This window comes from Capra hircus, chromosome 1 (assembly GCF_001704415.2).
Source record: "Capra hircus breed San Clemente chromosome 1, ASM170441v1, whole genome shotgun sequence".
Classification (NCBI taxonomy): Eukaryota; Metazoa; Chordata; class Mammalia; order Artiodactyla; family Bovidae; genus Capra; species Capra hircus.
In genome coordinates this window covers 79,070,870-79,096,162 of record NC_030808.1, presented here as the reverse complement: position 1 = coordinate 79,096,162, position 25,293 = coordinate 79,070,870, and the positions used below count along the sequence as shown (strand labels likewise).

Genomic DNA, 25,293 nt, shown 5'->3' with positions numbered 1-25,293 from the left:
AAGAGCAACAGAGTTCAGTGCTTCAGAGTTCAGACCCTGTAGTTGTCTGAACTGCTCAGGCGCAATCCTGACTTTATGAATTACTGTGAGGCCCTGGTCAAGTTGCTTCATGTCTCTGCACCTCAGTTTCTTCATCAGTCAGACAGGATAGAGGTTCATAACTTATGGAATGGTATGAGAACTGAGTAAGTTAATAACTCATGAAGTGCTTAGAACAGTGCCTGGCACATAAGCACCGTAGGTCTGTAAAACAAGCTGGGAAGACAGGTGACTGTGAGTGACAGTGAGTCACAAGGCCACTCTGGGCACACATAGGCTGGCTTAACTCACGGCTGCTTGCCCGTATGCTGAGTCGCTTCAGCCGTGTCCGACTCTCTGTGACAGTCTGGACTCTAGTCCACTCGGCTCCTCTGTCCAAGGGAGTCTCCAGGCAAGAATACTGGAGTGGGTTGCCACGCCCTCCTCCAGGGGATCTTCCCGACCCGGGGATCAAACTCGCATCTCTCACATCTCTTGCACTGGCAAGTCGGTTCTTTACCATTAGCGCCACCTGGGAAGCCCCACTTGTGTCTGAGTTCCCCTGTCTCTCATTGTCAAGTCGACTGCTTTCCTTGCTAGGATGATGAGGCCTGGAAATCCCACTCCGAGCTGCTGTCTGAGATTCCAAAGCAGCTGTTTGGAAGGAAGAGCATGACCACCAGTGGCCACACTGGCCTGGCTGAGGCAAAGCACACTGCAGCTTTCCTTCTTGTATTGACCTGGGTCAAGCCATTGCAGGAGGCTCCTTGGAGTGAAATGGAGCCTGCGCTCTGGCTTTTGTTAGATGATGCAGGAACCTCCCCTTCTCCTACCTCCCCCCACCCCCTCCCCCGTTACTCTCTGATCCACCTCCTCTTTGATCTCTTGAAACTGGCTGAGGACTCACAGAACACACTCTTTTGTTCCACCCAGGTGTTCTCTTTTGGACCCTGATTCTATTTAAAAAGCCCTGTGATTCATTTGGTTCTGCTGCTTGGGGTTTTGAGAGTGGGGAGAAGAGAGTGAGGGAAGAGGTATTATATGTACAAAGTGATGTGGACATGCGTACGTGCTCACTCACTTCAGCTGTGTCCGGTTCTTTGCGACCCCGTGGACTGTAGCCCTCCAGGCTCCTCTGTCCATGGGGTTTTTAAGGCAAGAATACTGGAGTGGGTTGCCGTGCCCTCATCCGGGGGACCTCCCTGACCCAGGGATCCAGCCCGCATCTCCTGCATCTCCTGCATTGCAGATGGATTCTTTTACTGCTGAGACACCGGGGAAGCCCTTGAACTTGTACAAAGGTTATAATTCAGGGGAGGCACGGCTCACTGAAGATGAGGAAAGAGGACCAGCCACCTCACTGGTGCCTGACGTAAGACTTGAGTGACAGGGAGGCACCCAGACTCCTGTGGATCCTCAGCAGAGTAAGCTGTCCCCATCTCCTTCTCTGGGCACTGTGCCACTGATGCTGAGAGCAGGGGGACGAGTGGAGAGGGGCCCAGACTCAGCTTGCTCCTCCCTCACCCCTCACCCTAACTCAGTCCCTCGTCACTCTCTTCTCTCAGCTCAGCCCCTTCTTCTCCAGTCCTACTGCTGGCTCCCCTGCTCTCCCCACTAAATTGCAGCCAGCTTCTCATAAACCATGTCCTGCTGAAACACCTCCGGCCTCCCTGCAGCTGCTAGAACAAAGTAGACTAACTCCTCACTGACCCTCAAGTCCCGCTGATCTTAACTCCTACAGCTCCCCGTCAAATTATGCTGTGCTTTTCCACCCCAAGCAGTCATTCTTTATCCTCCACTGGGAAGACCTCATCACTATACCTCCATGGAAACCATGGGCTCCAATCATTTACCTGCAGGGTGGCCTTGGGAAAGTTACTTAACCTCTCTGAACCTCATGTTCTTCATTTACAAAGTGATGCTTAGAGTGAAGGGCTTTCGTGAAGAGGAACTAAGATAATACTTGGCACAGCGCCTAGAGCACAGGAAGAATAGAATAAAAGGTAACAATAATCATAGCCATGGTCATAATGATGTTGATGACTGGTCTGTCTGAAGTCATTTCTGCCACACAGCTTTCTATGATTTCCTAACTGAGTACTAGTTCTTTTCCTTTTGAAGCATCCCTGTCTGATGGCTGTCCCCATGTTCTACATAGTTTTACAGAGATATTTCCAATTATCCTGTTTCCCTCCTTGAAAGCAGAAACTGATCTTCCTCTGAATTCTTGGTTTCATCTAAAAATGGATTCTAGCCTTTCGTAGGTGCTCAGTAAAGTTTCTGTTATTTGAATGTTCCTCTGGACCCTGGATGCAAGGCCAGAGGAAGTTAATGGTGATCCCGAGCTGCCTGGGAGCAATGGGTCCCTTTTTAGAAATGAGAGAGAGCCACTCACTGTGGGACTCTGCCTGCAGGGACATGCAGCACAGCCTGGGCAACCAAAGGGACCAACAGGTCAGCTTGGTGAACTCTGCCCTCATGCCCCAACATCCTACTTCCCAAAGCCTGGACCAGTGTTGTTCTTGGTTACCAGAAAGAACTGGGGAAGCGTGTATGAGAGAGAAAGTGCTGAATTTGTCATTGAGACACTGCTTGGGAAATGGGAGAAGGAGCAGGAAGAGGTCCTATTTTCTAAGACTTGGGGAAGGAGAATGCTAGAGGGAGGGAAATGACCTATGGCTTATGCTCTTCTTCCAAGCTCAAAGGGAAGGTGCTGTCCTTGTATATGGAATTGGTTAGGAAAATTTTCCTAGTTACAAGGAGCTCCTCAGCTCACTGTGGGTGAATGCGGAGGGGTCCCAGCTTTCTGGTTCATCTGAATTGCAAGCCTTGGCTGGCAACTGCAGTTACCTCTGCCCCAAGCTGACCTCATTTTAAATTCTCCGTGTTGCCGTCATGGCCAGAGCTAAAACCTGATCACAGAGCTCAGTGGCTCTGGGCTGTAGGTCAGTTCACTCTCAGTAGCTGTTTCTTCTGAATCCCAGTGCGCAGAGACAGGCTGACTGCCCCCACCCCCAGGAGTCTAGACTTGGAGAGCACCCCAGGGATCATGACGCCTAGTCTTACTCTAGCCCCGAGAGGAAGGGTCATCCTACCGGGCAGTGATGGAGCCAAGAATGGAATGCAGAGCTCTGGCCCTGAGTCCAGGGCACTTTCCACTCACCCGAAAAGCCCCCAAAGACTGTTCAATCCGAGGACATAACCCGCAGAGAAAGGAGGAGATTGTGAAATGCTTCCACTAGAAGCCCAGGGCTGGCTGAGAGCCTAGAAAGTTCTCCAACCTTCCTAACCTAGTCACAATTCAGCAGTTTTCATCCCACTCGTCCATGTTAACTCTCTCTTCTATGAGGGCAAGGCCTGCCTTCCAACAAGCAGCTCTGAAAACAGCCATGCTGACTTCTGCTTGTATCTTCCCGGACACCTCTGCAGGCAAGACCTTTCCATTGAGCAACCACCTTGTGCAAACCAGCTCTTCTTTGCCCTTCATGATTACTCGGCAACTCTGCACAACAGTAACCCAAATGTTTGTTTTTATTTCAAACTTCAGATTGAAAAGCTAGCTGTGTGTTTTCTTTCTTTCCCTTGAGGAAGTTACCAGGGACCTGGGGGACTTCTCATCTTCAGCTCTTGATTGCTAGCTCCACACATCCCCATCTTTTGCTGACCCCCCAGTCTACGCCAGGTGACCCAGGACATGCCAGGGAAGAAAAGATATCCCTCCAGAGGGAAGATGTTCCCCCCAAACGGAGCCTCTCACTCAACCTCCCCCTAACCTCCCAACTCCAGGGTCACCAACCCTGTCTCTACTGCCTCCTGCCAGCTTGGATCATTATCCCCCAGTTTTCTAGTTTACAAAGCATTTTAACCTCATGGTATATGATGTCCAAGGCCTCCGTAACATCAGGGCAGTATTTCACATTTGAGAGAAGACAGTCCCATGCAATTATGCATATATCTGGACATGATCTGTCCAAGTTTACATGGACAGCAGCATCATCAGCCTCCTGATTCTGAGTCCAGTGTTCCTTATGATCTCTCTTCTCCCAGCTACTCCCTTATTATACATCTTGCATATTCAGCTAAAAGGAGTTTTCTAGATCACCATTGTTCTCTGACTTCTCTCACATTCACAAAGCTGCAGAGATTCCTCCTGCCTCCAGGATAAAATTCCAGTGATTTGGCTGATCTTTCAAAGCCTTCCACAGTGTGACTTCAGAGTGTTTCCTCAACGTTATTTCCACTGCTTCTGCTGGGTGGGTCTAATTGAATTTTCAATACCATCTTCTGCACTTTTTACACATTTGGACCTTTGTCTTGTGGCTTCTCCGGACCGCCTCCCCATACTTCACCCCAGATCTAGCCTTCAAAATGCTGTTTCCTTCAGGGCTACCTCCTGCTAGAAGTCTCCTTGGATGGCCTCAGCCCACAGTGAACTCTCCCTTGTGACATTCCTCAGCCTTCATCAGCCACCCCACTCTCCTGGCCTCAGAGCAAACCTGTGTCAGGGAGGACTGAAGCTTGCCTTTACCTGCCCTCTCCCACCTCAGCCCAGGCCTGGGCTTTGCATATCAAAAAAGAGTCGGTCACATACATCTATCGCTTGTTCTCTACTAAATGCTAGGTTCAAGAAAACTTAGGGGTAGTATTTGCCTTCTCATGATCAAACAAGTAAGAAAGACAGAGAAAATGTTGGATCAAAAGTAAAAATCTTCTATTCCATAACTGAAGTGTTTAGTGGACCTCTTTTGTCAGAGAAAGAAGAGAAAGAAGAAAGGGATCGAGCAGGATGGTTCAAGTCCAGATCAAAGAGCCTGATTTCCATCACTGGCTCTTCAGGACCTGGCAGTGAACATACAGCATTGTCAGGGTACCATGTACCTTAAGAGTGAAAGTGAACGTGCCGGTCTCTCAGTCATGTCTGACTCTTTGCGACCCCATGGACTGTAGCCTTCCAGGCTCCTTTGTCCATGGCATTCTCCAGGCAAGAATACTGGAATGGGTTGCCATGCCCTTCGGCAGGGGATCTTCCCAACCCAGAGATGGAACCCTGGTCTCCCGCACTGCAGGCAGATTCTTTACCGTCTGAGTTACAAGAGCAGCCCATACTATTCAGCTTGGAGCTTCAGTTTTTTCAACTGGAGAATGTGAATGATTGACCCTGCCTAGCCCATATCTCTCCATAATAGATGTGAATGTGCTTTGTGAGTTTAAATGCTAAACCTGTATGAGGGGTGGTTAAAGCTCGGGCCACCCGCTCCTGCCCAGTGCCTTTCCTCTCTTAAAATCCATGAGGCCATTTGGATCAACAGAGAAGCGAATGCTCCCTTTTTTACCTATGCTGTTGACCAATGGCCTTTGATGCTGGAAAAGTCCCATGATCCTTGAGCTATTATTAGGGATGGTTACATTGGCAGAGGGAGGCTATAAACAGCCAGCAGGGCCATCATTAACCTTTGGGTTTCCCATTTCAGGAACCAGTTTCAAAATAAACCTTTCCTCTGAAGAGAGTGCGTGTCTGCAGTTGCTCATGACCCACTGAAAGGAAAGGGAATTGCGCTTTGAGAGATTAGGGAATTTGTCTTCCGTGAGTTTGCTCAGCCCAGCCCTTAATCATGAAACATGGCTCCAAACTGCGGACTTGAATCTTGAAGTCCAGCCAAGTTGGGTGGACTTCCGAGTGCTTCCACGGCTGGCTCCTCTGAGCCTCAGTGCCCTGCTCCAGGAAAACGACCACGACACACAGTGAAGGGACAGAATCTCAGGGAACAGTAAGGGAGTCAGGAAGGGAGGAGCCTGGGGCTGAGGGTTTCTGCGGTTCTTGCTCCCAAGTCCATGCCTGCCTCGGAGCTCCCCATGGGGATTTAGACCTCCCACATTTTCATCTGAAGTACCCCTGGGGGTTTCAGGTTCCCATGGCCCAGCAGACTGCAGTGAACTATCCCTCATCGCCCCCTTCCCCTACCACACATTGGTAACCTCGCTTCATTTACCACCCCCCCTCCCGCTCCCTCCCCCACCCCCCCGCCCCACCGCCTCTAAAGCAGCCAGGATATTTTAAAAACCCTTGTTTTGATCTCCTTTGCATATCAGTTACACTATTTCTGAGCGTGTTTATTTTTATTTTTTTTTTCCGGTGGTGAGCCCGTTGCTTTGAGCCGTCTGCTTACACGTTTCCACTTCCCCTCGCTTTCCTGTGCACTGCTGTGGCCTCTAGGCATGTGGCTCAGGCTACAGTGAATGGTTCTCATGGGCCTGTGGCCTTTGAAGGAGCAGGGAGGCAGGTTCTTCTGCCAGTGGTGCTCCACTGCTCCTGACATCTGCAGAGGAGAGATGAAATTTCAGTTATGTTTCCCCAGCCTCATCTCCCAACAAAACCAATTCTGTTGCTCAGTCTGAGACATGAGGCTCAGATAGGGAAAGGGCTCTGGATTGGGCATGAGAGAGACCAGAGTGTTCATTCCAACTTTGACACTGACCTTGAAAAAATTCTCTACCTTCTTTGGGTTGGCCTTAAATTTCCTAAACTTCCTTCTGGCTCTAAATTCTAGGATTCTAACCAACATGGGGTTGCTACCCTATCACCAAGCAAGATAGCTTCTATTCTGAGGATTAGCTTCAGAGATGGTTCTGAGATGGACATGTTGGAGATGCAGAAATGACTGTGATACTCCCGTCTCAGGGAGTAAATTTGTGGGACAGAACATCTCATCTCTTGCTGATACGATCTTGTAAAATGTATGTGTGATGACTTGTGAAATGTCCAAGCTAAAGCTTTCAAGTGAGTCACAATGTATGTCTAAATCTCCATGCTTTCCAACATTTTCCATATTATGGCATTCTTAGAAAGTGATAGTATGAATACTTAAACAGCATAGTAGGCAAATGAATAATTGTGCATTTGTTGTGTTGGCAACCAACCCACTGATTCTGATTACTCCAAGGACTAAGGAGACAATATTTGGGTCCACTGGGGCACAGATTGAGAAGCTTTGGTTGAGAGGATTAAGACAACTCCAGAAAAACAACAGTGTTCAAGCCTATGAAAAAACACAAAATGCTGGAGAATGTGGAATAGGTAGGAAAGAGAATCCTTAAAAGAGACCATGGGGTTCAGATAGAGAATCCACCATTTGCCAACTCTCCGGAAACACTGAAGTTCAGTCTCTTCTGTCCTGGAAATAATATTATCACCACTGTAGGACTAAATAAGGTATTGCACCTCAGCATACTCTAAGCTCTCAATCAATGTTAGCTATTATTGTTACGGCTAGTATAAGACAGGAAATTAAATGGCATTCTGTTCAATCCTCCCATATAAGAGAAAAGGAAACTGACTTGATCAAAGTTGCATAGCTAGTTAGTAGCTGAGATGGGACTGAAACCCAAGTCTTCTGACATCAGTTCTATGCTTTTATATAATTTAAAAAACTGGTAGCTCATCCTATATTAAAAACAATCCAGATACCTAAGTACTTACAGTGGGTTCTCCTTCCCTAAAGATATTTGGAAGATGGGACGATTCATATTTGTTTTAGGCTGGTTTATCAGTGACTCTGTCTCAGGGACAGGCAGGAATGAAATCACCTCCTGTCATCTACCTTATATTCCAAGTAGGTAGCCAGAGGCCATGGGAATAGGTGCAGGGGCTACACATCTGGTATCTCAAATGCCCAAAGCACCAAGCCATCATTCTAGAAACCCCATTTTACATCTGAACATACTGAATAGCTGGCTCATTTGGAGTCACAGTTCCTGTTCAACTGCAAAACAAAGGTTAGAATCTGGAGCTCAGACTGACTGCTGGAGCCTTTCCACAGAGCTGCACAAAAAGAGGGAGAATTTAGACTCATTGTCTGCATTTGCTGACTATGTTGCCTAAGGCTAAAGACATACTAAAGCATGCATGTTCAATCGTGTCCAACTCTTTGCAACCTCATGAACTGTAGCCTGCTAGGCTCCTCTCTCCACGTGATCTTCTATTATTCATTTAAATGTGAGTGTGTGTTTTAACCAGCTACAAATGATTAAGGCAACTTACAGGAAATATAATAACCAATGATAAGGTGTGCATTAAAATAAATTCTAATGTCTTGGAAATAAACCATAGAATACCCAGGCCCATGTGGTCCAATGGCACGTGTGAAGTGAAAGTGTTAGTCGCTCAGTTGTGTCCAACTCTTTGCGACCCTATGGACAGTAGTCTGCCAGGTTCTTCTGTCCATGGGATTCTCCAGGCAAGAATATTGGAGTGGGTTGCCATTCCCTTCTCCAGGGAATCTTCCTAACCCAGGGATTGAACTCGGGTCTCCTGAGCTTCAGGCAGATTCTTTACTGTCTGAGTCACCAGGGAAGTCCAATGGCACATATGCCTATTTAAATTTGAATTAATTAAAACTAAATATAAATAAAAAAGTATCTAGCCTCCCAGGGCCACTAGCCACCTTTCAAGTCCCCAGTAACTCCATGTAGATGATGGCTACTTATTGGACATTGCAGATGTGGAATATTTCCATGATTGTAGAAAGTTCTATTGAATGCTGCTGTCTATACAGGTAACCAGGTCCTATAGTTCTACACATTTGCAATAATTCAGCCAAGATTGTGGCTCTGAGCTTTGTGTTAGCAAAGCCAAAAAAAAAAAAAAGGCCAAATCAGTTCCATTAGCAGTTCCTCAGGGGAAACAGACTTTTTAGCCCTTAGGCCTAAAGGAATTCATCTGATGGGGCTTCATAGAAAGATCACTGAGTGACATGGTTAAATCATATTTTTTAAACCACAAGGGACAGAGTAGGCACAAATTTCAATGTTAATTTTTATACTGACTCACTTATAAAAGTTGAGGGTATAATTCATACATGAAAATACTTGTTTGGGGGTGGGGAAGTGGGGAGGATACTTATTTTCTTGGTCCTGGAGGGGACCACCTTAGCAACACGGCTCAGGTGAATTGGCTCCCAGGGAATGACAAGATTCGTGCTGAGGCCTGAATGATAAGATGAAGCAGTCATTGAAAGTGTGCAAGAAGAGCATCTAGCAGAAGGGGAAAGCAAGTGCAAAGGTCCTCGGGTTGGGAAGCGCTGGCAAGTCCGAGGGAGAAAAAACCCAGTGAACATTGTGGATGAGGCTGAGATTGAAAGGAGATGATGCTAAACGTAATTGTGTTGACAAAGGTCCATACAATCAAAGCTATGGTTTTTCCAGTAGTCACGTACAGATATGAAAGTTGGACCATAAGGAAGGCTCAGAGCTGAAGAATTGATGCTTTCGAACTCTGGGGCTGGACAAGACTGTTGGGAGTCCCTTGGACAACAATGAGATCAAACCCGTCAATCCTAAAGAAAACCAACCCTGAATATTCACTGGAAGGACTGAGGCCAAAGCTGAAGCTCCAATACTTTGGCCACCTGATGCAAAGAGCCAACTCATTGGAAAACACCCTGATGCTGGGAAAGATTGAGGGCAAAAGGAGAAGGGAGCAACAGAGGATGAGACAGTTGGATAGCATCACTGGCTCAGTTGGACATGAGTTGGAGCAAACTCAGGGAAATAGTGAACGGCAGGGAAGCCTGCAGCTCTTGGGGTCACAGAGAGTTGGACACAAATTGGCAACTGAGCAATAAGACAGAAGTCAGGGGACTGGACCTGTATGGTTTTACAGGTCACAGTAAGAGGAGTTGGCAGAGAGGTGACATAATTTGTGATTCTCGAAACATCATTCTGGTGACTGCACAGAAAATTGCTAGGGGCACAAGAGTCTAGGGAAAGAATATGATGGTAGTTGGAATAAGACTGTTGCTGTGGAGATAATGAAAAACAGTCTGAATTGACACCTATTTTAGACGTAAAGGTCAATGTAACTTGCTAATGGATTAAACAGGAGGTTTGAAGGAAGTGAGGAAAATTACTAGAATGATTCAAGTATTTACCCTGAACAAATAGCAGCTAGAAGGCTCAAACCACTTCCCATGACAGGGAAGACTTGGCAAGGAGGAACAGGAGGAGGAGAGAAGGATAAATCAATTGTTTGGTTTGGGTCATGTTTTGTGTGAAATACCTATTAGGTATACAATTAGAGTTATCAACTCTGGAACTCAAGGGAGAAGTCAGGTAGAGAGAGAAACTTGAAGTCATCTGCATATAGATAGTATATTAAAGCTTTGGGACTCGTGGAGCCTATCTAGGATGAGTAGAGACAGAATTGAAACAAGAACCTCTGAGCACTCCAAAATCTGATACAGAGGAGAAAGAGCCAGATAAGGAGACAAAAAGGTAAGGGCAAATGAGATGAGTGTGGAATCCCAGAAAGCTAGAGAAGAAAATGTTCAGAATCAGAAGGATCAACCATGCTGCATTCTATCGAATAATCCAGTTAGTTGCATGTATTTTGGCTTTGGGTGCATCCACCATTGGTGACCTTGATTAGGGCTGTTAAGTATAGGGTCGGAAGAAATTTGGAGCATTGTTGAGGTAAGAATGGGAGCTGATCAGAGGAGACAGGAAATACAGATTTTACTTTTTTAAAGTTTTTTTGTGAAGGCATCAGAGAAACAGGATGGCAGCTATGGGGATATAGGGTCAAGGGAGAGTTGCTGTTTTTTAATTGTTGTTATGAAAACATATTTGTTTGCTAATAGAATGGGTGTAACAAAATAAGAGGAAATAATGTTGCAGGAAAGAAGTACATGAAAGGAGATAACATCCAGAGGACACATGGAAGAAGTGAACTTAAGAGGCTGTGACACTCCCTCCATTTAGTAAGGAGGAGGCAGTGTGTGTGGGTCCAGCTGCAGGAGAGTCAAGGAGTTGGTAGCGGAAAGATACAGTGATTTCCTCTGATAGCAAAGAAGGAATGTCATCATCCTGAGGTCCAGAGAGGGTGCAGCCCAGTGGAGATTTCAGAGGGAGATAAAGGTATGAAAAAATCAATCCAGAGCCTGATAAAGTAACTTCGTTAGAAGTGTTAGAGGGCACGCTGGCAGGATCCACTGAGGGTTGTGGTCATAAATTTAAAGTGACCACATGACCCGCAGCTTTCTTAACAGCATTCTGTTGCTTAGTTGCAAGCAAAGTAGGACCGAGAAGATAATCACATTTCACCAGGATGGGGGTTTTGCCCAATGAAGGGAAAGCAGCAGGGGAATTTAGGATGTTGGAAAGAGAGCGGTTATGATACAGAGCAGAGGGAGTTACAGTTGGAATAGGGGTTAAGGCTACTCGATAAACGCATCAGTGACTCCACATGTATCCAGACCATCTGCCTGGACCTCTCAGTATGTCGAGAAATTTCCTTCCCCCGGAAAAGGGAGTTCATTACTGGCTTCCTTTGGTTTTTTGCCACATCTAGAATCCCCCCTTCAAGGTTATGCAACCAATTAGAAACTGAGTATTGGCTATCAAACTAGGAGATGGAGGGAAGAGTCAAACCTGAGCACAGAAGGGGATGTTTTTCCTAGTAACTCACAGTCTGCAGCCAAGTCTCACCACTTGGCTTAGACCTAGATGAAGGCATGGGGCAGGAAAATATCCCACACACGCAGAGAAAAGACTTGGATTTCCATCGATATCTGTTGCACTCACAAGGTCAGAAAGTTCCCTTACACCCTGAGCCCTTGTTCCCTTAAACCTCTGGCCCTACCTAAGTTACAGATCATTACACAGACCTGATGAAATGATGAGTATAAAATCATCTCAGTTGCCAGAAAGTGTGGAGCTGGGTGGAGATTATAGCCGTGCCTCTGTACATTGGTCTGCACATACAGGTCACCATGGCTAGTAAGCCATTTGCCTTAAAGTTGGAAACTGATGAAATGCTACCAATGAAAGGCAGGTACATTTCAAAACAGAAGCAATGGGAAGCAACTGTCTCTCTTTTTGTGCAACATCCTATGAACTCGTGGCTCTCACAGCCCAGGATGTTGCTGCAGTTGTCAGCCCAGCATGCTTTGAACAGCACAAGACTAATCCCTGAGTCACCCTGTAATCCTGACTTAGTAACTTTATCTTTCAATACCTCAGTCATCTTCTCTGTAAAGTGGGAAGACTCGTACCAGCTCCTACTCAACTTCTAGAGACTCCAGAGGATTCAACTTTTTTTTTTTTTAAGAAAAATTAATAACTGGAAAGTACTCCGAGTTGCTTTGAAAAGTTGGGATAAATGTGAAGTGTCACTATCATTGAGTGTGAGGCAATACTTCCCACCCCCACCATGTCCTGGGGTGACAATGTGAGCTGTGTGACAGGCTATTTTTAAATTATCATCTCTGGAAGCATATGGTCCTGCTCAGTGCCAAAAAGAGAACTGACCTGCTTCTGTTTGTTTACTTGTTGGTTTTGATCTGATGGAGCATTTTCTACGTTCTGTTAAGATGATCCTTTATACCCTAAACTTTTCAAGCAAATACTGAAGTTTTTCTGCAACATAGCCTACAAGAGACCATGTCAACATAACTCGCTTAGACAACAATAAAGGCTGTAAGAGGACAGTAGTGTGTTTATACAAATCTTCCTTCTGTGTCAATGAAGACGTTTGAGGGTTTGCCTGGTTGATGTTGATGATGATGATGGCGATGGTGATGGTAATGATTTATTTTGTTTTAGGTTTTATTAATAACAACTGCTACCGACTAAAGCTGTTTTCTGCTCCAAATATACAGCCCTGGTGGCTCAGCTGGTAAAGAAATATACAGCAGCAGCTTTTTAAAAGCTTAATGTTTGCTGCCCCCTCTAATTGACCTGACTTCACCCTCTGCTTGGCAGGACTCCTGAATTGAGTTAAACTTCTGGGATTTGATTTCTGATACCAAATCCCTGGAAAGATATCCAGCCACTCAGGTGAAAAAGGAAAGAGATGAAAACATCTATTTTGTGGGACCCGACTTTTGTACAAGGCAGATAAAACATCCCAGTCGAAGTAAAGAAAGAAGGATAAGAAGGATCCTAAATTTTCTCTTTCTTTTTTTATTTATTTTTTTCTGTAAAGTCCAGAGTCAAAGTTTCTTTTCTTGGGGTCAAGTGATAACCAAAGATAGAAGTAAAGAGATTTTGTGGCACTTCACATACTTAATTTAAAAGGTAATTTATAAATGTTAGTAACAAGGAACACTTAGAAGGTAGGCCCTGCTTCTGCAATTAAATGACTGAATCAAGAAGATGTGAAAGGAATGTAAAAAGTTCTGGATGCCTCTGGGGATAAATAAGAGAATCAATTATAGAAATTCACAAAAGTTCAAGGTTTAAAAATTGTGAAGCACAGATGCAACCAACTACAGGTCCTCCTCAAGCACTAGTGAATGCTCTTCATTAGAGAAGTTTAAGAAGAAAATGGATGCATATTTCCTGGAGATATTGGAGCAGAAGTTCTGAAATTGGCCACAGATGTGAACAGGTGAACTTTATGATTTTGGCCAACTCCTAAAATCTATCTTTCTTTGGATCAGCCAGTCACTTCAAACCCTTTTTTTGTGCAGAGACAAATAGACACTGTGAGACCATTTTGGGTTTTCTGGAATCTTCCAGTGTTCACATAGCTGCTGCTAAGTCACTTCAGTCGTGTTCGACTCTGCGCGACCCCATAGACGGCAGCCCACCAGGCTCTGCCATCCCTGGAATTCTCCAGGCAAGAACACTGGAGTGGGTTGCCATTTCCTTCTCCAATGCATGAAAGTGAAAAGTGAAAGTGAAGTCGCTCAGTTGTGTCCGACTCTTAGCGACCCCATGGACTGCAGCCTTCCTGGCTCCTCCGTCCATGGGAATTTCCAGGCAAGAGTACTGGAGTGGGGTGCCATTGCCTTCCCCAGTGTTCACATAGAGATGCTCCCTATTTCTTGCTCCTCCTTGCCCAATTTAACTCAAATCCCAAAGCTGAGACACGAACAAAGGAGAAAAGTTTAATAAGGCAACTTTGTTCTCCTATTACAAGCAGAACTCTTTCACTTCCATGTAATTCCTTCTCATACTGTTTCTGTTGGTCTGGTCCAAACCACAGCATCCCGAGTCTGGACTCCCCCACCATCCCCCTTCTCTCCTGTATCTCCCCACAAGACCATCTTTCATATGTGAGTCCTCCTAAATCATTATCATGGCTTATTATTGACCTAAAAACTGTCCTGACTTTCCCTTTCCAATAACTTTCTCAAATCCTTAAATCCATAACTCAAGCTTGATGGTGACTCTAACACCAAGTAGATTGATCTACCAAGAAAGTCTTCCACTATTTGACTCCATTTTGCCACACCCTGATGTAGAGATTTTCTGTCTTCTTTATCTACTTCATCACCCAACTCAAGCCTTACCTCCTCCAGGAATCATTCCCAACATCTCCAGCCTGGCTGATGATCTCAGCTTCTCTGAACTCCTACAAATCTTAGAGTCTTTACCCATCATTTAAACAGGTAATAGAGGCTTGAGGTGTTTCACATATTTCATTTGGATATCCAAATGAGTTGTCTTGTTTCCTAATACAGGGTTATAGGTTCCTGGAGTGCAGGGATCATCTCTTATGTTTCTTTTGTAATCCCCCTGGTGCCTAGCACATCGTTGGATACAGAGTAGTAGCAATAATCCTTCACTCTCACAGAAGCCTTTAGGGTTGAAACAGCACCTCCATGTGTCATTCAAAAGATTCCTGAAACAAATAGCAAGGTCCACATGGCAGACAATGAGTAGCATCCTACAAGTGAGGAAACTGAGGTCCAGCAAGCTGCACATCCCATGGGGATTCTAACCCAATGCTCTCCCAATTATAATTATTAGGAGAGTAGACAAATGAACAGATCTTGCAGTTCAAATATTTGTAGGTAGCCAAAGGGAAGTGACCTTGTGTTTCACCACTGCCTGTTCTGTTGATGTAGGCTGACCTCCAAAACAGGCTAAAGAATCCACTTTCTATGGGTAGACTCCGTTTGAGAGACAGATGGCCCCTGCCCCTCTGACTTCATCTGGTAATAAGAAGAGATTCCATAGAGAAGCCCGAGTGCTTTGGAATGTGTTTGTGTGGGAGCCTAGATGGAAATCAGCAACCTCAGGGCAAACCTCTGAACCTGCCCATCCTGAGTCTTCTAGGACTCTGACCAAGGCAGGTAGAAGGGACCAGTCTGGAAGAGGCCTTAGACACCAAACAGTCCTCAGTGGCCTTCATCTCGTTAATTGTTAAATTCACCCTCTCACATTTAAAGACATTTTAAAAGCCTTTGGAAATGTTTTCCTGTTCCTACAGAAATTACCTCTGAATTTTCTAGTGAAAAGTCTGCCAGCTTTGTTCAGCCAAGTTTCTTTTCCCCCCTCTTTTCTTTGACCATGAAATCAGCTTTTGTGCCAGCGCTCAGATCTAGCAGGTGTTTGACGCATCATGTGCTGTGATAAGAGTTGGTTACAGAAGTTCATTCAAGCTAATCACCATAGCTTTTGAGGCATCATTGCCACTGATCATAAAACTGTCCTTGAAAACCAGAAGCCCAAGATATTCAACCAGAATGTATTCTTTTCTTTCTATTTTTATGTTCTCTGTGTCCTCTCCACATCTGGTGTAATAGAGAGAGGAGGAGGAGAAGTCAGGGGATGGGGACTTGAATCCTGATTCTGCCCCAAGCCAGCCATGTGACCCTGGTGAAGTCATTTCTCAGTTCTGAGCCTTGTGGCTCTTTTTCACAATGGAGAGGTGAGAGTGGAAGATTGCCAAGTTCTCTATAAGTCCTGATATGTCCTGAAGAGAAGACGAAGACATGCTTGCCTTTCCTCACCCAGAATGTACTTTACATAAGTGAATTTACTTCCTTTTTTCACTGGTTTGTTCCTCTAGTCAGGGGTGAGGGGAGCGATGCTGCCCACATGAGCTTGGAGAGGGAGGGGGACTATGTGAGTGTATGGGTGGGGAGGGGCTATGCTGGTAAGTGAAGGAGCTGCTGCTGCTGCTGCTGCTGCTGCTGCTGCTGCTGCTGCTGCTGCTAAGTCGCTTCAGTCGTGTCCGACTCTGTGCCACCCCAGAGATGGCAGCCCACCAGGTTTCCCCATCCCTGGGGTTCTCCAGGCAAGAACACTGGAGTGGGTTGCCATTTCCTTCTCCAATGCGTGAAAGTGAAAAGTGAAAGTGTAGTCACTCAGTCGTGTCCAACTCTTAGCGACCCTATGGACTGCAGCCCACCAGGCTCCTCCACCCTTGGGATTTTCCAGGCAAGAGTACTGGAGTGCAAACACCACTAATTACTTCAACTACATAACACTTATTTCTGTGATGATATTAAAGGACCTTCCAGGTATTTAGAGTATGAACACCTACAGGAGAATGATGAAGAAATTTTCAGTTCCATAATTGTTCCTGAAAAGGCATTCAGAAATTCTAATTCTGCAAATTAGATTACTTTAGCGGGGAAAAAAGGTGAGAAAAAATTTTCATATCAAGAAGAAAAAAATATCCCCTTGCTATTCTTTGCCCCCAAACCTTTAAAACAGCCCATGGAGAATCAGACTGTAGGTCTTTTTATGCATTAGAGTTTGTACCCGAAAAGTTTGCATATATTTTATCACTTGATCTTTGAAACAATCCTCTGAAAGGAGGCCTTTGTCATTGTCTTCATTTCACAGGTGAGGAAACTAAAGCTCTAACAGGTTTAGCAACTTGTTAGTGTACGCAAATCATAGGTGGCCAAGTTGAGAGTGAACCTGTTGGTCTGGAACTCTCGGTGCTAGGTACTCTTCCACAATATCCCAAGAGGAGTTCTTATTGGCATCAAACAAAGAGGTGAATGGGCTCCCCTGGTGGTTCAGCTGGTAAAGAATCTGCCTGCAATACAAGAGACCAGGATTTGAGCCCTGGGTCGGGAAGATCCCCTGGAGAAGGGAAACGCTACCCACTCCAGTATTTCTACCTGAAAAAAAGGGCTGTGGACAATAGTCCATGGGCTTCCCAGGTTGCACTAGTGGTAAAGAACCCGCCTGCCAGTGCAGGAGCCATGAGACGTAGGTTCGATTTGAGACACAGATCAGGAAGATCCCCTGGAGGAGGGCATGGCAACCCACTTGGTATTTTTGCCTGGAGAATCCCACGGACTGAGCAGCCTGGTGGGCTACAGTGCATGGGCTCGCAAAGAATAGGACATGACTGAAGCGCCTTAGCACACACACAACAGTCCATGGGTCACAAAAGAGGCAGACACAACTGAGCGACTAACAACGTTCACTTTTTCAAAGGGATGAATACTTATCTACAAGACTGGACCAGGGGTTATCTCTCTAAAGGTCTAAAGGACTGCTGTGCAATCACAGACTGAGCAGCAAAGGCCCCGCTACCCCCACCACACGCCCTCCTCCAGGTATCACCCTGGCCTTCTGCTTCAGCTGAGTGCTTCCCCGCTACTCTGACCTACTGGGATAAGCTGGTGGCAAAATCAGTCCTGAGATCCTTCAGTTTCATCTTATATTCTTCAAGATACCTGGTATTAAAAATCACATGATTCCACAGAACACGCACTAAAGAAAAGACCAAGAATTATTTTTTTTCAGCCACTAAATAGTCCTGCTGGCCAGCGCTGGACAGAGTTGACTTTTATCTCGGTTTCTCCCTGTTCTTATATCCACCAACCTCACTAATATAACATAGAATGGCCATGGCAGACAGAAATGTGACTGCCCATGAGTCATTCATTCTTGACCTTCAGCATGTTTTGAAAATGTGTTGTGAAATGCTTACCAATCAATAATTCCATCACTGGGCAGTTGAGAAGCTGGGAGTTGTGCAAGAGGGGAAGTGGGGCATTAATGCTGGTCACTCAGGAGGCTCCAAATTTCTGCTGAGAGCAGGACCTAAAGACACAAAGTCTCCAGAATAGTTTTTAAAGGAATCAAAGAGAGGATCAAGGCTAAGGGGGAGTGAAAGTAAACTTCTGCCCTTGCATGAGGCGAGTAAAGTGGGGCAAGCTGTTATTTGCAGAAACTCCCAAGCTAGCCAGTTCGTCCTTTTCTGCCAAAGGCTAAAAGACATGTTATACCCCGGACTGCATCTAGGCATCCCTTCTCCATTACCAAGACGGCAGCCTGAGCTACAGGTACATTGCAAGTGTCCTGGGTGAAGGAGGGCGCCTGGAACCAGGGGAAGGAGCACAGAACAAGAAGGATTCAAGCTCCTGTCTGCACTCATCAGGCCTGTGACATTGCGAGGGGTCACATCCTTTGTGGGATCTTCAGGGCCTTCCTTTCTACTGAAAGGAGAAGGCATCTGCCCCACAGACCACAGAAAGCTCTGAGGTAGTGAGGGGTATGCAAACAATCTGCAAACTATACAAATATGAAGGACTATTGGTAGAAGCCCATCCACCTTGGTTTTGCAAGCTCAGCTGGAAAGAATCCCCTGTTTAAGGAATGGCATAGTCCATGAATGGGATACGACTTGTGGTTAGAATGGAAAACTGAAGATTGTCCCACACAGATGAGAGAGAGGAATTTTCACATTCTTAGTGTGTGCCAGTCACTGTTGGCTGGAACAATGGTGTGATGGTACATGTTTAACAACTGGTTCTCTGGGATGACAAAGCCTGGAATTGTAGCGCTTGCTGATTTCCGTGGGGTAAATTCTAGTGCCATGCTGATTTCAAGCGACCAATGTGACATCACTAAACCATGAAGTGAGGAAAAGATGCCCACCACTGGCTCTCCCTACTGAATGCAAGCCAGTTCCATCACACTGCAGAAACTTTGCTCAGTGCTGAGGTTGGTGTAATGGACTTTGGGACCCTTCTTGAAACACAAGGTTCACGTTTTAATGTCTAGTCACGGTGCTGTTCCTCCAGTAACTCAAAGATGAACACTTTTTAATTTAAATTTGTACTTAGCATTTTGATAGCAAATTTCAATTGTGGATTTCTTCATGGACATTGTTGAGGCCTAAAATACCATTCTATCATCTTAAGGAATGTTCCTCTTGTTCAACTTGCAAATCTGATAACAGAGCAGCAAGCAAGGTAAAACAGAATACAGCATGAAGATGGAGTCAGGAAATTTGAGTCCAGGTGTTAGCAATCTCATCTGTGTGAGCTTTTACAAGTCACCTGCCTTCCCTGAGTCTCAGTTTCTACATCTGTAAAATGGGAACAGCCCTGGTTTGCTTGCCTCATAGGGCTATGGTGGGATCAAAGGCAATCACACCAGTGCGAGTGTTTTGAGAACAGCACAATCCTACTGGGCTTTGAGTGATCATGATTAACTTCCAAAAATGGATTACTGTTCATGGCTATTCACAAGAATTATCAACCAACACCACACTGGAAAAGCCCTGCACAGGAGCTCAAATCCCTTTCCTGGAGTAGAGCTGCTCCCAGGCGGGATTGGTGTGACATGAAGAGAGCAGCCCCCAGGACTGTGGGGTAGTTAAACTCTGCTGTACTGGGCCCAGGGACATTGGAAATTATTTGCACCCACAGACCTTCACACCAAATGACCCATGGAGTTTAAAAACAAGATTGAGCCCAAGCTCTGTCAACCTGGAGCTGGGACAGGGTCAGTGAAGAGCTAGGCAATAGAGCCTGCTTGATAGATTTCCCCAGCCAACTTGGAGACCATCTCTGAGTGGATGAGGGGGCCTGGGGAAATCTGCATTTTATAAAGTGTCCCTGTTAATACAGATGCATATGACAAAAATGGTACATGATGCAAAACTCGACGGAGTGGAGCAGGGAAAGGGCTCAATCCATGCTGTGCCAGGGCATATATGGAAAGTAATACTTCTTGAGGGAAACCCAGGAAGACACCACCATAATCCATGATCTGGCCAGGCTTCTTTCTTCTCTTAATAGAATAGTACTGCCCCTACCCATCCACTTACATACAGGATGATCAAGACATATAGATTTGTCTGGTTGGCACACAGGATATCAGTCACCAAGGTCTCTGCAAACAACCATTCATTGTCAGCCACCAGCTGCTACCAAAGGCTGACACAGAAAGATGCCTTCAAGGGAGGTTTCCCTAAAGCACTTTCTCTCCACCCGCTCCTCTAGATATCTTAAAGAAAAAGTTCTATGGAACCCTGTACTGCTAGTGAACACATCCTAAACTTGACCTCACTGGGGCATGTCAAACAGTGTTCTATCTTTTCTTCCACCCATTTGGTCAACGAAAACTTATCAGGCTCCAATTATGTCAGACATACATACAGAACTGGAAACTGAGGATGAATGAGATTCCATTTCTGTATTTTGTTGTTTTTCAGTTGCTAAGTCATGTAGGCTCTTTTTGACCCCATGGACAGCAGCACACCAGGCTTCCCTGTCCTTCAGTATCTCCCAGAGTTTGCTCAGACTCATGTCCTTTGAGTTGGTGATGCCATCCAACCATCTCGTACTCTATTGCCCCCATCTCTTGCCTTCAATCTTTCCCAGCATCAGGGTCTTTTTCAATGATTCGGCTCTTTGCATCAGGTAGCCAAAGAATTGGAGCTTCAACTTAAGCATCTTATGGTCTAATTTTTACATCTGTACATGACTACTGGAAAAACCATAGCTTTAACTATATGGACCTTTGTCAGCAAACTGAAAGGGAAAGGCACTCAGTCACATCTGACTCTTAGTGACCCCATGGACTATATAGTTCATGGAATTCTCCAGGCCAGAATACTGGAGTGGGTAGCCTTTCCCTTCTCCAGGGGATCTTCCCAACCCAGGGATTGAACCCAGGTCTCCTGCATTGCAGGCAGATTCTTTAGCAGCTGAGCCACCAGGGAAGCCCAAGAATACTGGAGTGGGTAGCCTATCCCTCCTCCATCGGATCGTCACAACCCAGGAATCGAACAGAGGTCTCCTGCACTGCAGGAGGATTCTTTACCAACTGAGCTATCAGGGAAGCCAACAAAATTATGTCTCTGCTTTTTAATACATTGTCTAGGTTTGTCATAGCTTTCCTTCCAAGGAGTGAGTGCCTTTTAATTTCATGGTTCCCATCACCATCTGTAGTGATTTTGGAGCCCAAGAAAACAAACTCCACCACTGTTGCTCCAAAAAGAGTTAATGTTCTTGGAGGATTCAGAAACAAAGCCAACGGTTACAGCACCATGTATTAAGTGTAACTGAGATATGCTAGGTCCTGGGGTCTCCAGAGCAGCAAGCACCTAACTATGGTGGGGGTTGAGAGGGGATGAGAAATGCTTTCCAGAATGGAGGATGCCAGGTTTGCAAAATAGGAGGGATCTCTAGGCAGGAGGAATACGTGGCGCAAAGCACAGAGGCAGGAGCATGATGTGTGCTGAGGGAGCAAGTAGACTGTGACAGAGAATTTGTAAGAGATGCACCAGCAGATGAGGCTGGACACTCTCACCTGCCAAGCCTGGAGTATAGATCTCACCGTGAAGGCCACGCACAGCCTTTGGAAAACTTGCAGAAGGGTTTGGTTTGCACTTCTATGGATCCATTTCTAGAGAAGCAGTGTGCAAAACAGGTTGAAATCATAAGAAAGCAAATTAAAAAGCCATTGCTGTAGCCCAGGTGAGACGTAAGCTAGTGGTGATGGATTTAAACAAATCCAGAGGGCGGATTTAAACCAAATCCAGAGAGAGTCTCTAGGATGGATTGGGTGCAGGCTGGAGGTTAGGGTTAGAGTCATCTAAACAAATGATGGGAGTGATGGGAGCCATGAAATTAAGACTCTTGCTCCTTGGAAGGAAAGCTATGACAGACCTAGGCAACATATTAAAAAGCAGAGACATCACTTTGCAGACAAAGGTCCATATAGTTAAAGCTATGGTTTTTCCTGTAGTCATGTATGGATGTAAGAATTAGGCCATAAGATGCTTAAGCTGAAGCTCCAGTCCTTAGATTTCTATGGCAAGGACAGCCTGTGTATGTGCTGCTTTAACAGAATTAATGAACCCAGGAGAATGACCTTATTTCAGAAAGAAGCTCAGTTTGGTAAATGTTCAGTTTGAGGTGACTTTGGAATATCTAGGAGAAGAAATTTAGGCACTAGCTAATATGAGTCTCTGAACTCACAAGGGGGAACAAGAAGGAGATATAAGAAGAACTTTCCTGCATTAGACGTAAAACCCTTGCTAAAGAGATTCATTACCCTTGAGGATTACTAGGTATGAAATTTGGTTTCCACATTAATACCAGAAAAAAATTCAAACAATCAAGACACTCCCTTCAATCAGAAAAAGAACATAGTGTTAGTCATCTTGTTTACTTTTTGCCTGGCCTGCCAGGAAGCTCAGAGATATATTTAACATTCAATTGCAGTAACGTACTGAGAAAGCCTTATAATTAACATATTTGTCTTCTTGCTATTTTTATGGCTTTAATTTTTATTTACACTTTAGTATCCTCAGTGCATATCCCATATCATCAGGTGCCTCTACTTCTCTTAGGAAATAAAAAGCATATATGCTTTCCTTTGATATTATTAAGCTAGGTTTGCACCCTATTCACTTCAAGTGTTCTTTGGGCTCCCAAGGAGTTTTCCTTTACAATTTATAAGAATAACTATTTTTTCTCCAGGTAAAAGGAAGGAAACAAACAAACAAACAAACCCTCTTCCAAAAGGAATTAGTCCTCAGGGATCAGTTAGAGCCAAAGGGACCAGAAGCCTATAGAACGTTATAGAAAGCTAGAGTCATTGACTCAGAAAGAGCATCCAAAAGGTATATGAGAAATAAAATCTGAGCAGAGGAGTTTCAGCCCAGCCCATTTGTTACTCCTCAGCCAAGTAAAACTAGTCCCAGGATGAGGCAGGGCTACAACATAAATAACACCACAGAGGGTTTGGGTAAATTCCATTCAGGTTATTAAGAACTACCTTTCAACCTTTGAGGAACAAGAATGTCATAACAATAGCAGTCGTTACCATTTTAAAATGCCCTTACATCATTACCTAACTTAATCCTCTCCAGTGTTCTGACAAGAACTGTGGTTATTCATACTTTATGTTATGTGTTCTCTTGCATAATGCATCTTGCAACCACTTTTAGGAAAAGACACTGGTCTGAGCTCCCATCCCTCCAGTAAGACCATTTGTAGTTATGGAAGTGGAATGAGGCTGCCTGATTTTCATCTGGCACTTTCAGTTTCCAGAACACTGTCACCTCCACATAATATGTGACCCTCACAATCGCCCCCTGATGTAAGCTGGGAAGGATGTATCCTCTCCATTTCACAGATACAACTAGCAAGTTATACTCCCTTGAGCTCGACTTGAGAAATAAAAGGACACTAAGACCCCACCCCCTAAGATGTCCCCTCACCCTGCCCTACATCTGAGTCTTCTCGGGCTTTCAGAGGGGGGCCCTCCGTCAGGTTGCAACAACTCCTTCACTGGCAAAGTAAGATGCTAATGATAGAAACCTCCAGTGGACAGCCCTAGCTCATCTGACTTCCCTCCTCACTAATGAACACAGCCTCTTGATGCCACAAAATCAGAAGTTGGTTAGGACCCCTTTTTTCCTTCTGCTGGAATTCACCTGCTTCTGGTTTCACCAAATAATAAGCCTCAGGGCGACCAGTCAAGAAAACAGCCATGTAAACAATCTTTAAAGCAGTCCATGAAATTTAAAACTGGGACTAAATGGCTCTCCCTAGGCCGGACTCAGAAGTTCTTAATCATGCAGCTTCTGAAGTCAGTTCACCTGTCTGAGTCTTAGCTCCATCTGCAAAATGGGTCAAAAATAACCATTGTCCTGCCTCTCTTCATAGGCAGGACAAGATCAAAATTGTGTATTATTAGCATCTTATAAGTACTTCCATGGTGGCTCAGTGTTAGAGAATCTGCCTACAGAGCAAGAGATACAGGAGACACAGGTTTGATCCCTGTGTCAGGAAGATCCCCTAAAGGAGGAAAGGGAAACCCACTCCAGTATTCTTCCCAGGAAAATCCCATGGATAGAGGAACCTAGTGGGGTACAATCCGTAGCATCGCATAGAGTTAGACATGAATGAAGCGGCGGAGTACCCAGCATCTTATGAATATGAGAGCCACTCAATACTATTCAGGCAGGGAATTTCAAACCTTTAACTCAAGGGGCAGAGAGGTGGTGTGGGAAAAGTGTTGGTCCATGGGTCAGAAGCTACTGGAACTAACATATGCATGCAGTCTGCATCCATGGGAAGAGAGATGCTGGGGTGACATGCACAGCCACGCAGTGACCCCTCCCAGCACTCAGGCTGACAAAAGCCATCAGAAGATACAGTCAGAAATTCCTTTCAAAGAATCTCTAAGTTCAACAGTTTTATTCCCCAGGGAAGATAAAGTGTATATACTTCCTGTAATCAATCTCAAGCCTCTTGAAGCTTCAGTCAGATAATTTGCACAATTCTAATTTGTAAAGGTGACAGACTAGAGGTGGAAAGTATCTATGGGGCCCTTTAATACATGTAAATTAGAACAGTACCCTGGTCTTTACTGAATTATAATGAACTCTCGGTTTTCTTCTACACCAGAATGTTCAAATCATAGATGAGAGAGCCAGAAAACTTCTTGGAGGCCCTTTACCTCATTTATCCTCCCCACTCCCATTTTACAGAGCAGGAAACTAAGACTCAGACACATGTGACCTGCTTACAGTCATGCCACAAGGTGGAATCAGATAAAAGCACACGCTGTACCCTTGCTTTACTTAATCCAGCATGTGTTTACTGAGAATCTACTGAATTCTTGGTGGGGAAATATAGAGGAAAAAGCCAGAAAAACCACCTTCAAGAAAGCCAGACTCCACAAAGGAAGATAAACAAGTAAGCAGAAGTTTCTGGCACAAGGGTATGTGCCATAGGAACAAGGATACAAAATGCCATGTGGATGCAGACTTCAGAGAGGTCAGCTCCACCCGGGGTGATCAGAGAAGACTCCACCTGTGTGTGTACGCTCTGCTCAGTTTTGTTCAACTCTTTGAGACCCCATGGACTGTGGCCCACCAGGCTCCTCTGTCCATGGGATTTCCCAGGCAAGAATATTGGAGTGGCTTACCGTTTCCTTCTCCAAGGGATCTTCCCAACCCAGAGATTGAACCCGGGTCTCTCACACTGCAGACAGATTCTGTACTGCTGAGCCATAAGGGAAGCCCAAGACTCTGTGTAGGAGTTGGCATTTGAAGGTACTAAGCACACAGAGTGGAAAAGCATTCCAGGCAAAAGGAACAGAGAGAGCTAAGGCAAGGGGATGAAGAGAGAACACAGCATGCGCCGAGAGTTTTATACACACTGTTGTAAAGAGCAGGAGGGTTTGTACCAGCTGCTTCAGGATAATCTCGGACAATGTCAACAGTCTCAGCTGCTATCCTCCACCTCATTCGGCACGCTCCTGGGGGCAGAA

General features: G+C 45.2%; 1 long non-coding RNA gene across 1 annotated transcript; it reads right to left on the bottom strand.

Annotated features, from left to right (window-relative positions):
- LOC108636846 lies at nt 6,130-24,986 on the bottom strand. Its single transcript, XR_001918614.1, has 3 exons — nt 24,949-24,986; nt 17,702-17,814; nt 6,130-6,335 (listed from the first exon to the last, which is right to left on the bottom strand). It is a non-coding gene; the product is annotated as an uncharacterized LOC108636846 (long non-coding RNA).